The following is a 6,736-nucleotide window of genomic DNA, read 5'->3' as shown; positions in this document are numbered from 1 at the left end:
TGCCTTTAAGTGTAGACGCAAAATATCTTGCCTTAATAAGGAAAGAAAAAGATGTGTGGACAGATTGCTAGGATTTATTATGTGTTAGTTACTGTTATTATGTATGACTGTATGATTTACAAATTACTTTTTATTTAACCATAGTATAAACCAGGTTTGGTGTTGTCTAAAGTTTTAAGAATCTATCTTGCAACCTATGACCTCCAGATATGTGGGGAGGGACTTTGGTATTTAGTTTTACAAATAGAAAAATAATTAGTGTTATTCAAAAACTATCAGCACAGCAGAAAAAATATAAAGTAGAAAATTGATAGACAGTTTTAACACTTCAATAACATTTACCTACATATATGGTTTATAAAAGTTGTACAGGATTCAACCTTTGAAAGATACAATGCCTCTGAGTCTTAAAAATAATCATATCAACTTATATAATTCCCATCAATTAGTGTGATCAGTATATTTATTTTTGATTGAATAAAGAGTAAAAACTATAGAAAGATGATAAGATTAGAATCTGAACACCTGTTATATAAAAAGAAACACATTTTCATTTTTAAATAAATATGCAACCCTAAAATCAAAGGTCTCTTAATTTGACCCTATTGAATGTCCTGTTAAGGACAGAAAACGAAGAATAAAATCTGCTCCAAAAAATATGTTTGACAAAAATTTTTACTTTAAAATAATAGAATCTAACTATAATAATTTTGAGGGGATTCTAGAAAAATATTCTTCTAACACACCTCAGTTTTAGAGTCATTGATGTTAGACAATAATAAAAGTCTTGAATCAGAATTGATGGCATCTATTAATTCTCCATAATAGAAGAAAGTACTAAATAAATACACCAATGAGACTTGGATAACCATATCACATAAAGCTTCTTTTTAAAAAAATATGGCCCTTACACAATATTACACACCTCTCTTCAATACATGATTTATTTGAGAATCAAAACACTGAGCAGAAAATTGTTATATAACAATCCATATGCATAAAGCATATATGAGTGTACTTTTACTTGCTATAACAGAGCTACCCACTATTTAATTAATCTCAAGACCAGTGGTTTACAATTGAGAGATTTCTTTTATCCTATCCATCCCCAAAGGCCCATAGACTAATATATCTCATATTAATGAAGTTAAGGTTTTCCATGGAGCTTAGGAGTATTCTTATACTATATTATGTCAAGCCAAAGCCTCAGTAAAATTAGTTTTCACAGCACATATATTTTCCCTGACATAATATGGAAAATTGAATAAATGCATTCTTAATTTCATAAAAACATGAAATGACTTTCAAACAAATGGCCATATCTTTTCACATCCTGTTTCTAGGGTTTTTCAAAGGTGTGTTTTAACAGCTAATGCTTAGTAAATATATACCAGACACTGTTCTATATGCTTTATGTATAGAGCATCTCCTGTAACCTTATCTGCAGCTCTGTGTGAAAGCAGTAGCTTTATTGTTCTTATTTTAAAAATAAGGAACCAAGGCTTTTAGAAAATAGAGTAGTTGGCAAAGGTTACAAAGCCATAATTAACAGAACCTAGATTTAAAATGACTCAGTCAAACTTTCGGACCTGTGCTCTTAACCATGACAGGGTCCTTCTGGGTCTGTAAAATATTAAATGTTCCTTGGTCAACTTTAATGCTTGAGTTATCTAAATAGGTTTGTGAAATAGCCATCCATCTCAGCTGGCCACTCAGAGGCATCCTGAGCCTCCTGTCAGCTAAATCTAATCCATGTGGACCACAGTACCACAGAACATACTATGCTCTGGAGGCAGTCTTAAAAATCTTGAAGCAGGCTTAAGTAAGGATGCCAGGAAAGTGATGAAGATGATTTCCTTCCCCTTGTATTCTAGACAGCACATTATTCATGCTGTTGCTGGCACCAAAGGATAAATTAGACTGTCTGAATATTCTCAGCAGAACAGAAGCTATAATAGCAAACTAAGTTATACAACATTCTGAATGAAATGCAATAAGGCATGTAATGGGACAAATCAACTCCAAAGTTAAGCTTGAGAAAAAAGTTCTCTGCTATCAAGTTGTGTGTTTGCATGGTATAATCTATTTTCTATTCTGGAATAAAGTCAAAGTGAGAGCGGCTTTGACATTACAAATCACCGGCATCACGGCGAGCTCTATCACACAGATAATTCATATTAAATAATATGGTTTAAGGGAGGATTTAAATAAAATTATGTCAGGAAACATGTGGTTGGTTGATGAATTCATCATGATCACTGTCTTCTTAATTAATATTTGTTGAGCAAAGAAATAATTATACTGTTGAGATACTTTATGTGTCAATTAAATAGTATACAGCAACAGATCAGTAGTCCTTTAGATAAATTAATAAGGTTCTTCTATTAAGATTCTATTTTTTTGCTCCCAAACAAAATATAACTAATGTAAAAACTGATAGCAAGATATTCTCATTAATTCTAAGCAATTGTCTACATTTTTGGTTATTATTTTAGTTCAAATTCTAGCTGTTATATTATAATAAGGTTTTGCTATGCTTATACATGGTTATGTGTTTACAAAAACTGTACTTAAACCCTCATTAAAATCAGATCCTCAATACATTTTACCCACATACAGTGTTCAGTGCTTCATAATCTTATCAGCCTCAACATTGCTAATAGTTATTCTCAGAGAAGAAAATATAGCAACTTAAAGCAAAGTGAATAGTCATGTTTTGCAGCCAGCAACATCTGATCATTTAAACTTGCTTTCATCAATAAGGGGAAAAAAATCAAAGAAAAAGAAACAGCATGGAGAGAACAGTTGGTTAATAAATTTATTTTCAATGCACAGGTGACATTTTAGTATTCAAACAATTTTTATTTAGAAACCCAGTAACCTGTCTGATTTCATGGATATTCAGTTGGAGAGCAATTACCTAAGTCCTCTGTAGTAAGGCAGATGTGAAACACCTCATAGTGACCAAGAAATAGCTGTTTCATTATTCAGGCATGACATGACTTGATATTAGTGGTAAAAGTTTGGGGGAAAAAACATAGTTAGAAGCATTGCAGAGATGGGATCATTAAAATCAACATGAAGTGGCAAGGGAAATGGTATCTTGAGGTATAAAACCCAGCTGCAGATTTGAACATTTAATTGGACAAGCACCTAAACTTGCCTTAGCCATAAAATGAATATATTTTCTCCCCTCCAAACTGGCTTCCTTTCACAAATTATCACAGAGTAGGCCAACTCCACTGTTTATCTTGTTGCCTTGCTCAGATATAGATTATCCTCACTCCTATCCTCCTTCTCACCCCTGCATCCAAGTTATCACCAAATCTTAGAGAAGACATGATCCATCCTCCCCCAGAGCTTCAGGCTCTGCCCACTTGTCTCCTATCCCCACTACCTCTACCCAACGGAAGCTCTGAGACCCCTCAACTGCACTATTGCAGCAATCACCTCGTGGGTCCCTCTCCCATGTCAGAGTGATTTTTTTCCTTTTTTCGGCACCACGGATTAAACCCAGGGACACTTAACCACTGAACCACAGTCCCCAGTCCTTTTTAAATATTTCATTTAGAGACAGGATCTTGCTGAGTGGCTTAGGGCCTTGCTAAGTTGCTGATGCTGGTTTTGAACTCACCATCCTCCTGAGTCACAGGAATTACAGGCATGCACCCCCATGCCTTATTATTGAAGAGATAATTATTATTGAATAGATAATTATTACTGAATTATTGATTATTGAAGAGATAATCTAATTCTTTCTGTCACCTACTCAAAACCCTGTAGTCTTTTTTTTTTTTTTTTTTTGAGAGAGAGAGAGAATTTTAATATTTATTTTTCAGTTTTCGGTGGACACAACATCTTTATTTTATTTTTATGTGGTGCTGAGGATCTAACCCAGCGTCCTGTGCATGCCAGGTGAGCGAGCTACCACTTGAGCCACATCCAGAACCCAAAACTCTGTAGTCTTCAAACAGAATAAAGCCTTTGTATCATGTCCTTCCTAAGGCGGTGCTGCTTTTCTCTAGACTTATTTCCAACCACGCTGAGAGTCCTGTACTATACCCATGGAATCTGCAAAATTTCCGGATCCTTGAATGGACAGTGAGCTCAATTTCATGACTGCCCTTTAACAGAATTTCATCTGTGTCCCTACTACTTTAAAAGTATGTCCTTTAAAATGTTCTTTTTTTTATATCTAATTTAAATCTAGCTTAACTGAGTAGAAGAATGCTGATATAGACATGGTGATAAAATTATTTTGAATTACTGGGACATTTGTTTAATTTTATTTGTAATTTGCATATCAGGAAATAGCTTATATGTTGCTATTAAATTGAAGGAATCACAGGATATGAATCAAAAATAAGAATGATTCCCATTTTTGCTTTCTTCTCTCAGAGGACACTGACAAGAGACTCACTAAATGACAACCAATTCTGCTCATTTTCTCCCTCTTCACCAAAAACCTACAAAGACAAATTAAAATAGTTTCAAGATTGCATAAGTCCACATTTTTGGACTGAAATGTGTCAGTAAACCTGACCTATCTGGGCATCTGTTAGTTTTTCTTGCTTTACCCGTTATTCTGATTCTCTACAGAGTCAATGTCCAAGAATTTGATAGGGTAAGAACATGATTAAAACTTCTCTTGCTAAAAAAAAAAAAAAAAAAAAAAAAAACACAGACAACAAAATGGAAGAAGGAGCTGACAAATGCAGAAGAGAGGCACACAGCTGAAAGGATATTAGAAAGGAGCAAGCCCAGGTCCCCTTTATTGTTGAGGCGGGCAGCATTTCTTTAAAAAAAAAAAAAAAAAAACCTTTTTGTCCCTTTCCTCAGCTTAAAAATGATGGTTGTTTATTGCATTGTAGTAGATGGGTGGATAGACTAACTTAATAACCTTTCCAACCTCCTCCTTGAAAAACTGGGAACAAAAAAGTGCTTTATCTAAATGCCCTTGCAGTGAGTTTCGGGATGATTTAAGTTCTGCCAATCACACATTCTTACATGAAGCTTGAATTTGGAACACAAGTACATATCATAGTATTCTTAAAGCCTAATCTGTCTATATTTTATGTTCCCAGTCTCGGTTGTACTTCTTTTGCTCTCATTCTTATTTATACTACTTTTTTATCGATGCATTTTTGCAACCTTCTTAAGAACTTTCTGGAATAATAATGATATTGAGCATATACTTTTACAAAATTTTGAATACTATTTTAAAAGTTTAGTTTCCAATAACTTTATGATTATTTTCTAAATCTTAGGCTAATACTTCACAAAAGATATCTCATTGCTGTTTTAAATTTGTAATAATACTTGGAGATTTTGAAACTTTTACATTTTTAAATATTTATAGGCTTCCTTTGGAAAAGAAATTCGCATTTATGTATTAGGATTAATGTTTATATTATTAAATTATATAATCATTATTTGGGGGATATTAACTATTTCTATTTTATTGTATACATTCTCACAATTTTTTGTATTACTTGTATCTGTTTTTTAAACTAGTTTTCAAATGAGTTGACTTGAAGCCTGAGCAATAAAAGGAAAGCATATTATCACATTCTGCAATAAAAACAAGCAAGGAAAAATTGCTTAACATTTTATACATTATTTTGAATATTTCTGCATTGAAATGCATAATGTACGTTATGTTAGTCAGCTTTCTGTTACTATGACGAAATACCTAAGATACTGAAATTAAAAGGAAGAAAGACTTATTTTGTCTCACAGTTTTGGAAGTGTTAGCCATATTGTTTTGGGCCCTATTATGAGGCAGTACATCATGGCAGGAGTATGTAACAGAGCTTCTTAGTGGCTAGGAAGCAAAAGTGAGTGACAAAGGGAATGAGATCCCAAAATACCCTTTGAAGATACACCCAGTGATATAAATTCTTCCTACTAGGTCCTACTTCTTAAAGGTTCCATCACCTTCTGATAGCCCTATGAGCTTGGACCAAGCCTTCAAAACATGGGTCATTCAGGGATATTTCCCATCTAAACTATAGTAAACACTGACAGAGTTAACTCAAACCTAAAACAGATGAGGAAAAAAAATGTAATCTGTTAATTTTAAATGAATAAAATTTCCCAATCTATAAAACTTTTTAATCAGGTATTATCATCACATAACTACTATTAGTAATATGTTTAGGACTGTGAAAAAAAACACACTCAACAAAATCGTAGAAGGGAGACAATACGGCCTCCATATCTGGAGAAGGAGAAACTGATAGCATACAAATGGTGAGATAGATATTATATCCCGGAACAACCCTAGCCTTGCTAGGTAGATTGACAATTTGTGAATGTTTAAGAAGAGTGATCTGTAAAAAGCATGATGGTACTAAATTAGTATATTTTCTTTTCAGCTCAGATAACAATCTGCAGATCAGGAAGTTCTACTTTGTTGAGTTTCAGCTGAATATTTAATATCTTTTAAATATTTTTTTAGTTGTAGTTGGACATAATACCTTTGTTTTTATTTATTCATTTTTATGTGGTGCTGAGAATTGAACCCAAGGCCTTGCACACACTAGCGAATGCTGTACCACTGAGCCACAACCCCAGCCCTAATAGGTTTTTTCATATATCACTACTGTCAGGAAAAATAAATATAGATTGCTAGGAAAATTAATACCTGGTTGAACAATATTTCCCAAAGAACTTTAATTACTTGGTTTCTTAAATTGGGCATCATAAAACTCTTTTGGCTGGAATCTAAAAAGGA

Source organism: Marmota flaviventris, chromosome 6 (genome assembly GCF_047511675.1).
Source record: "Marmota flaviventris isolate mMarFla1 chromosome 6, mMarFla1.hap1, whole genome shotgun sequence".
Classification (NCBI taxonomy): domain Eukaryota; kingdom Metazoa; phylum Chordata; class Mammalia; order Rodentia; family Sciuridae; genus Marmota; species Marmota flaviventris.
Note: the sequence above shows the minus strand (reverse complement) of the source record.